This window comes from Lepus europaeus, unplaced genomic scaffold (assembly GCF_033115175.1).
Source record: "Lepus europaeus isolate LE1 unplaced genomic scaffold, mLepTim1.pri SCAFFOLD_3_1, whole genome shotgun sequence".
Classification (NCBI taxonomy): Eukaryota; Metazoa; Chordata; class Mammalia; order Lagomorpha; family Leporidae; genus Lepus; species Lepus europaeus.
The window spans coordinates 14174078-14184203 of record NW_026909276.1 but is presented as its reverse complement, the minus strand read 5'-3'; positions in this window follow the sequence as shown (position 1 = coordinate 14184203).

The following is a 10126-nucleotide window of genomic DNA, read 5'->3' as shown; positions in this document are numbered from 1 at the left end:
ACATTTAGTCCTGCCTACAATCACAATTGTTTTCACAATCCAAAGGCAAATAGAGGTTTATACTCAATGAAAATGAAAATTGATGTCATCATGCAGATAAAAAGGAAAGTGATGTAACTGTGAGTAGTGACAGTTGCCACCAGAAGCTGGAAGTGGCAGAGATTTCCTAGAGACTGGAGGAAGCACAGACCTCCTTGCATTTCAGCTTGAGCCAGAACATGATTTAATGTTCATCCTTCAAATAGTGATAGTATACATTTCCATTGTTTAAGTCATTAAGTGAGTTATTATTTTTGACAGTAACAATAGGTGACGAGATTCTCTTGTTATTTGAATCATGAAGTTCCATGAGACAGATGAGCACAATCTTGTGGTATAAATCAAAGACTGATCAGATTTGGTAAACTTGACAGAGACTTGCTAGTAGGGTCAACAACATATTAATCATTAGCTCCTTGATCCATGTATAAGTATTAACACATGACAGTTATTTCCTTATAATCATCATTGTTGGACTATAAATAATGTGGTGTGCCTTTAGAAGCCATTTCTTAAGTCTAGATGAAATTATTGTTTTTCTAATTAATTTCTATTTATTAATAATGTGATTATTGCTTTTCTAATGTTTTTAATCACTAGAGCCTCAATAAATTCCTTTCTTCTAAACCTCATTGGCATGTATTTTATTTACAAACAACCTTGAGGGACAGGAAGAGTACAGTTAAATTCAGAAGTCCACTAATTTCTCTGAATTTTAGATTTGGTGTTTGATTCCTATATGTGTTATGGATTCTATTGAGTGAGACACAGTTTAGTTTGCTGACTGATGATGGCATAGCCAGGTAATTGTACATTTGCTAGCATGGTGTCTTGTTTTACTTTATACTGAAAGAGCCTGAATTTCCATGTGGGCTTCATTTTATTACATATGACTTGATCAGAGTAGGGGATGTTTTGATCTGCTTGAATTTCTTTCCATCTTAGTTTTATTTTTCTGCAAAACAAAGTTGAGACAGTAGGATGTATGAGTGTCTTATGTAGGACTTGATGCCAGAGAAAGAGTGAGTGTATAGGAAATGTGAGAAGAGGAAGCAAGTTCAGAGAAGAAAGCACTGTTGGCTAATGTGAGCCAGCTGGTCTCCATATCGCTTTGAACTGTATTCAGCCAAGAAATTGGTGTCAACTGATGTCCTGAGATTTGGAGTCTGAGATCATTGTATATCACTAGATATTGTCTCTGATATTTTTATAAGCCTGTTAATATGAGTGAATTTTAAGAGGCTGATGAATCCAGAAGAATGAAAGAGCTTTGTAGGTTTGTTGTAGCAAAAAATGTCTGGTGATGAAGAACAGGTCATATGGGGCCACTCAATAGAAACAATTGGTCACAAGATTGAAGTGATAGAATATTGTAAATGAGCATTATATGATGAATTCTGATTGAAAATGGGTTGATTTGGAGAAAAGTCTTTTGTACAGTGCTTAATAAAGTGCTTAGGATGTCCACACCCCAGTCTGAATACCTGGATTTGAGTCAAGCTTCACTTCAGATTCTAGCTTCCTGATAATGCACATACTGGGAGGCAGCAGGTGATGGGTTAAATATTTGGATCACACCATTCAAATGGGAAGCCCAGATTGAGTTCAAGACTCCTGGCTTTAAGCTTTCCTGATCCAGCTGTTATGAGCCTTCAGGGATTAGACCATTAGGTAGAAAGTCATTTTGCACCTCTGAGTGTCTCTGCTTTCAAGATTAACAAAAACTAAACATTGAGGCCACTGTTGTGGTGTAGTGGGGGTAAAGCTAACACCTATAGTTCTGGCATTCTACATGGGTGCTAGTTCAAGTCCTGGCTACTCCACCTCCAATGCAGCTCTCTATTTATGTGCTTAGGAAGGCAGAAGATAACCCAAGTGCTTGGACCCCTGTGCCCACATGGGAGACTGAAAAGAATCTTATGGCTCCTGGGTTCAGAATGGCTCAGTTCCAACCACTGTGGCCATTTGAGAAGTGAACCAGCAGATGATAGACCTCTCTCTCTCTTGACCCTTTCTCTCTCCCCCTTCTCTCTCTCTCTCCCTCTGCCTCACCATCTCTGTAACTTTGGCTTTCAAATAAATAAATCTTGGATGTGAGGGTGATCTGGCTGCGACATCTGTCACCCCATTGATCGCCAGGGTTGATTCAACTGATCTGGCTGGCTAAGCGGGTGTCCCCTTCCTCCCTCACCACTCCATGTGTGTCCTTCCTGAAGCTGCGCGCTCGAAGAGGATGACCTTCCCCGCTTGAGGAGGACCGGTCTTCGGTCAAGGGTATACGAGTAGCTGCGCTCCCCTGCTAGAACCTCCAAACAAGCTCTCAAATAAATAAATCTTTTTTAAAATCCTGAAGATTGTATAATTTTATTAATTCCTATTCCTCTTAGGGTAAAGGACCATGGTTTCTTATGTGTCTGCCCTGTGGTCAGGTATACAGCATCTCAACTGTGATGATCCAACAGAGAAAACACTCTGGGTGGGGTCAACCATAGCTTCTTAGAAATGCCAATGTACAACCATAAATCCAGAGACTAGATATTGAATAAACACAGCTTTTAAGAAAAGGTGTACGTGCCAGCGCCGTGGCTTAACAGGCTAATTCTCCGCCTTGCAGTGCCAGCACACCGGGTTCTAGTCCCGGTTGGGGTGCTGGATTCTATCCTGGTTGCCCCTCTTCCAGGCCAGCTCTCTGCTATGGCCCGGGAAGGCAGTGGAGGATGGCCCAAGTGCTTGGGCCCTGCACCCGCATGGGAGACCAGAAGAAGCACCTGGCTCCTGGCTTCAGATCAGCACAATGCGCCGGCTGCAGTGGCCATTGGCGGGTGAACCAACGGCAAAAAGGAAGACCTTTCTCTCTCTCTCTCTCTCTCTCTCTCTCTCTCACACACACACACACATACACACACTATCCACTCTGCCTGTAAAAAAAACAAAAATGAAAAAAAAAAGAAAAGGTGTACAAGAATTTAACCATTGAAATCTTTACATCAGAAATGGACTAGACCATCTGGAGTATTTGAGTGGTCTGAATGCTAGTACAAAGTTATACACTATTCTCTACATCTCTATGTGCATAAAATATTTTATCATGAGAATAAAAAGGACCACAAATAGAAGTCTTCATTTTTTTAAAATGTTATTTAGAGTATGCCAATTTCACATAGTTCATAAAGATCCTGGAACATAGTAGTACTTCCCACCCTACCTCACACACACCCACCCTTTTTCCTCCTCCTTATCCTATTCCCATTTTTTGTTTTTACAAAGATCTACTTTCCATTTGATATGCTTATTAAATTAGGAATACACTGAGTAAAGAGTTGAACAAATAGTATGAAGGAAAATAAAAACAAAAACAAAACCACTAAACCTCAACAGTAGAGCCAAGTCCTCTTAAAAATCACAATTCAAAATGTCAGTTTCACTCTATAGATTACTTTTTGAGTACTAGAACTCGGTGCCCATATGGGATGCCAGTGCCACAGGCGGAGGATTAACCAAGTGAGCCATGATGCTCCTGCACTGCTTTCGTCATGTCTTTTAAGTTTCAATGTGTTGTCTTATCATCGTTTTGTACCAGAATTTTTTTATTTCTCTTTTGATTTCTTCTATGACCCACTATTCGTTCATGAGCATGTTCTTCACCCTTCATGTGTTTTCATATGTTCTAGAGATTCTTGAGTTGTTGATTTCCAACTCCATTCATTTGTGGTCTGAGAAGATGCATGGTATGATGAATTTGCTGATACATATTTTATGGCTTAGTAAATGATCTATCCTAGAGAAAGTTCCATATATAGATGAGAAAATGTTGTGTTCTACAAGTGTGGGGTAATAAGTTCTCCATATTTCAGTTAGGTCCATTTGATTCATGGTGTCAATGAACTCTGTTATTTATTCATTGATTCTGTTTATTAGATCTGTTCATTGATGCAAGTGGGATGTTGACATCACCATTACTATTGTATTGGAGTCTGTTTCCCTTTGTACTCATTAGCATTTCTTCAAATACCCAGACTCCTTATAATTGGATTTATGCTCACTTATTTTATTTACATGATCCTGTTGAATGGATCTTTTAATCATTACATAATATCCTTCTTTATTTCTATTAACAGTTTTTGCATTAAAGTCAATTTTCCTGATATTCGGATGGATGCAACTGCTCTTTTTCTTTTTCATTAACACCAAATATCTTTTTCCATCCTTTCATTCATTTGTCTTTGTTGATAAGGTGTGATTATTGAAGGCAGAAAATTGATGGGTCTTGATTTTTAATCTACTCAACCAGTCTGTATCTTATAACTGCAGAAATGAGGCCATTTACTTTCAAGGTTATTATTGATAAGTAATGAGTTGGCCCTGACATTTTCCATAAATATTCCTATTTTTTATTTTTTATTTCCTTCATATTTTCACTGTGAGATTTTCTGTCTTCACATTCTCTCATAATGATGACTATCTGTGTTTCTATGTGTGGCATATCCTGAAACATCTTTTGTAAGACTGGACGAATAATGACAAATTGTTTCAATGTCTGTTTGTTTTGGAAAGCCATTACTTCACCTTCATCCATAAATGAAAGTTTTGCAGGGTTAAGTATTCTGGATTTTCAGTTTCTTTTTTCTCTTAAGACTTGAGTTATATATCTCCATTCTCTCCTCACCTGTTCAGATTCTGGTGATTCTAGTTGAAAAGCCTCTGAAAGTAATCTGGCATTTCTCCCATACATATTTAAGAATATTTTCTTTATGTTTCACTGATGAAAGTTTGACTGCAATGGTGAAAATCTTTTCTGATAATGTCTATTAGAGGTACTTTGTGCTTCCTGCATTTGGACATCCATTTCTTTCTCCAAATCAAGACGGTTTTTTGTAATCATTTCATGGAAAATGCCTTCCAAACAATTTTGTCTTTTCACACATTCAGGAACTCCTAAGACTGATATATTAAGTTATAAGATTATATCCCATAAATTTCTAATATTGTTTTTATTTTATTTTTAAATTGTATTTAAGTTTTGCAATTTTCATGTATATCAAATATACAGAGAGAGAGAAGAGAGAGAATGGTTTGGAAAAACAGTGACATTTCCCATTTTAACCTCCCTACCATCAAAGCTCCAACTCTTCTTCCTCCTCCCTGATGTATTCTTACTTTTAATTTTTACAAAGATCCTTTTTTCAATTTACTTTATGCTCATAAAATTTGTTATACTCATAAGGTTAACCCTACATTAAGCAAAGAGTGCAAAAAATTATATGAAGAATAAACACTGCTCTTTAACAGAAGTTACATGGAATGTAAACAATCAAGGAACCTTAGAATGCCCATGTCATTCCAATACATTATATTGTAGTTATCATAGATCAGAGAAGAAAGATGACATTTGTGTTATTGGGACTGGTTTATTTCACTAAACATAATGGTTTCAAGTTGCATCCATTTTACTACAAAATGCAAAATTCCATTTTTTTCAGCTTAGTTTTGCACCATAGTATATATACCATAATTTATCCAGTTATCAGTTGATGGACATCTGGGTTGATTCTGTATCTTAACTATTGTGAATTGATCTTCAATGAACATGCAGGTTAATATGCTGATTTCTTTTGGTTTGGAGAAATTCCAAAGACTGAGATGGCTGGATCATATTTTAGGTTTTTATTCAGATTTATGATGTATATTCATACTATCTTCCATTAGTGGCTTGACCACCTTGATTTCCCACCAAAGGTGGATTAGTATACTTTTTACCCACATCCTTGCCAGCATTTGTTATTTGTTGATTTTTTATGCGAGTCATTCTTACTAGGGTAAAACAAAAATCTGATTATTATTTTTTTTTAATTTAGTGTTTCTCTAATGCTAGTGATCTTGAGCATTTTTTTCAACTGTCTGTTGGCCATTTGAATTTTTTCTCTTCAAATATACCTATTCAACTCCTTTGCCTGTTTCTTAACTGGATTGTTTGTATTGTTGTTAAATTTCTTGAACTATTTGTAGATTCTGGATATTGACCATTTATCAATTATATAGTTTGCAAATATTTTCTACCATTCTGTTGGTTGCCTCTTCACTTGGCTGAGTGCTTCTTTTGCATACAGAAGCTTCTCAGCTATGTAATCCCATTAGTTAACTTTGGTTTTGATTTCAAGTGCTTCTGGAGTCTTTCTCACGTAAAGACTCTGCCAATGTCTTAGAGAGTTCTGCCAATGTGTGCTCTTAATAATTCGATTGTATTGTGTCATTTGTTGAGGTCTTTCATCCATTTTGAGTGGATTTTTGTGTAAGTTTTAAAGTAGAGGACTTGATTCATACTTATGCACTTGGAGATCCAATTTTCCCATCACCATTTATTGAAGAAACTGTACTTTTTTCAGGGATTGATTTTAGCTACTTTGTCAAAATTAAGCTGTTTGTAGGTGTATGGATTGATTTCTGGCATTTCTATTTGGTTCCATTTTTCTACACATATGTTTTTCTGCCAATATCATGCTATGTTGATGATAATTACCCTGTAGAATGTCTTGAAATATGGTATTGTGATGCCTCTGGCGTTGTTGTTTTGTAAGATATCTTTAGCTATTTTGGGTCTCTTGTATTTCCATATAAATTTTAGAAACTTTTTTATAGATCTGAGTAAAATATTAGTGATATTTTGATTAAGACTTCATTGAATCTGCAAATTACTTTCAGTGGTATATACATTTTTAAGAAAACATTTATATAATAAATATAAATTTTATAAGTACAATTTTTGGATTATAGTGAACCCCCCTATAACCACCCTCTTACCTGAAAACCATCTCATCTCCTACTCCCTCTCCCATCCCATTCACATCAAGATTCTTTTTTTTTTGACAGGCAGAATGGACAGTGAGAGAAACAGAGAGAGAAAGGTCTTCCTTTTCCATTAGTTCATCCCCAGTGGCCACTGTGGCCGGCACACAGTGTTGATCTGAAGCCAGGAGCCAGGTGCTTCTCCTGGTCTCCCATGTGGGTGCAGGGCCCAAGGACTTCGGCCATCCTCCACTGTACTCCTGGGCAACAGCAGAGAGCTGGACTGGAAGAGGAGCAACCGGGACAGAATCTGGCACCCAGACCAGGACTAGAACCTGGGGTGCTGGTGCCACAAGGCAGAGGATTAGCCTATTGAGCTGTGGCACCAGCCTCAAGATTAATTTTTAACTATCTTTATATACAGAAGATCATCTTAGTATATACTAAGTAAAGATGTCAACAGATTGCACCCACACAAGCACAAAGTATAAAGTACTGTTTGAAGGCTAGTTTTACCATTAATTCTCATAGAACAACACATTAAGGACAGAGATCCTATATGGGGAGTGAGTGCACAGTGACTCCTGCTGTTGATTTAGCAATTGACACTCTTATTTATGATGTCAGTAATCACCCTAGACTCTTGTCATGAGCTGCCAAGGCTATGGAAGCCTCTTAATTCACAAACTCTGACCTTGTTTAGACAAAGCCATAATCAAAGTGGAAGTTCTTTCCTCCCTTCAGAGAAAGGTATCTCCTTCTTTGATGGCCCATTTTTCCCACTGAGATCTCACTCAAAGATATCTTCCATTTAAGTCATTATTTGCCACAGTGTCTTGGCTTTCCATGCCTGAGAAACTCTCATGAGATTTTAAGCCAGATCTAGATGCCTTAAGTGCTGATGCTGAAGCCAGAGTGCTGTTTAGGGCATTTGCCATTTTGTGCGTCTGCTGTGCATCCTGATTCCCATGTTGAATTGTTCTCTCCTTTTAATTCTATCAATTATTATTAGCAGACACTGGTCTTACTTACGTGAATACTTTGACACTTAATTTTATCTTCATGATCAATTGTGAACTTAAACTGATCATTTTAAATAGTAAGATGGCATTGGTACCTGCCAACTTAATGGGATTTGAAGTCCCATGACACATTTCAGGCTCTACCATTAGGGATAAGTCCGAGTGAGAATGTGCTCTCTTATTCGCACTCTTATTTTGAACAGGGATCAATTTTCAGTGGAATTTAAACACCTAAGAATAATTGTGTGTTAATTAAAGAGTTCAACCAATGGTATTAAATGGAAAAAGAAAACACTAAATAGAATAAAATAGTAAACTGTTCCTTGATAGTCAAGACAAGGGTTGATCAAGTCATTGTTTCTCTTTTTTTCTTTTTTTTTTTTTTTTTGGACAGGCAGAGTGGATAGTGAGGGAGAGAGACAGAGAGAAAGGTCTTCTCTTTTGCCATTGGTTCACCCTCCAATGGCCACTGCGGCCGGCGCATCGTGCTGATCTGAAGCCAGGAGCCAGGTGCTTCTCCTGGTCTCCCATGTGGGTGCAGGGCCCAAGGACTTGGGCCATCCTCCACTGCCTTCCCAGGCCATAGCAGAGAGCTGGCCTGGAAGAGGGGCAACTGGGATAGAATCCAGCGCCCTGCCTGGGACTAGAACCCCGTGTGCTGGCACCACAAGGCAGAGGATTAGCCTGTTAAGCCACGGCGCCAGCCTAAGTCATTGTTTCTCATAGGGTCAGTTTCATTTCTACAGGTTTCCTTTTAGGCATTCAGTTAGTTGTCCCCAATTAAGGAGAACATATGATATTTGCCCCTTTGGGACTGGCTTATTTCACTCAGCATGATGTTTTCCAGATTCCTTTATTTTCTTTCAAATGACTGGATTTCATTTTTTTTTACCGCTGTGTAGTATTCCATAGAGTATGTATCCCATAATTTCTTTATCCATTACTCCATTGATGGGCATTTAAGTTGATTCAATATCTTAACTATTGTGATTTGGCTGCAGAAAATGTTGAGGTGCAGATAGCTCTTTTATTATGCCAATTTAATTTCCATTGGGAAATTTCAAGGAGTGGGATGGCTGGGTCATATGGTAGGGCTATATTCAGGTTTCTGAGGTATCTCCAAACTGTCTTCCATAGTGGCTTTATTATTTTTCAGTTCCACCAACAACGGATTAGTCTGCCTTTGTCCCCATATCCTCACCAGAATATGTTGTTTGTTGAATTCTGTATGAAAGCCATTCTATCCGGGGTGAGGTGAAACCTCATTGTGGTTTTGATTTGCATTTACCTGATAGATAGTGATCCTGAATATTTTTTCATGTGTCAGTTGGTCGTTTCGATTTCCTCTTTTGGAAAATGTCTGTTTAGGTCTTTGGCCCATCTCTTAAGTGGATTGTTTGTTTTGTTGTTGTGGAGTTTCTTGATCTCTTTGTAGATTCTGGTTATTCATCCTTTGTCAGCTGCATAATTTGCAAATGTTCCCCCCCACTTCTGTTGGTTGCTTCTTCACTTTCCTGTTTCTTTTGCAGTATTGAAATTTATCAATTTGAAATAATCCCAATTGTTAATTTTTGCTTTGGCTGCCTGTGCCACTGGGGTCTTTTCCAAGAAGTCTTTGCCGATGCCAATATCTTGCAGGTTCTCTCCAATGTTCTCTAATAATTTGATGGTGTCAGTTCATATGTTTAGGTCTTTAATCCATGTTGAGTGGATTTCTGTATAAGGTGTAATGTAGGGGTCTTGCTTTATACTTCTTCATGTGGAAATCCTGTTTTCCCAGCACCATTTGTTGAGTAGACTGCCCTTGCTCTAGGAATTGTTTTTAACTCCTTGATAAAATATAAGTTGGTTATAAACATTTGGATTGATTTCTGGTGTTTCTATTCTGTTCCATAGGTCTATCCATTTTGTACCAGTACCAGGCTCTTTTGATTATAACTGCCCTGCAGTATACTTTGAAATCTAGTATTGTGATGCCTGTGGCTGTTTTTGTTGTATAAGATTACTTTAGCTATTTGGGGTTTCCTGTACTTCCATATGATTTTTTTTCTTTTTTTTCCCCTTAATTTATTGATGGAGAAAAGGAGGGAGGAAGGAAGGGAGAGAGGGAGAGAGGGAGAGAAGGAGAGAAGGATAGAGTCTCTCCCATGCACTGGTTCACTCCTGCTCCCTGAATGACCTCACCGGCCATCCCTGGGCTGCACTTTCATATCAGGTAAGAAAACAAGTACTCACCCCATCACCTTGGCTCTTTTTCTTTCGACCACATTCTCAAGTTTGTA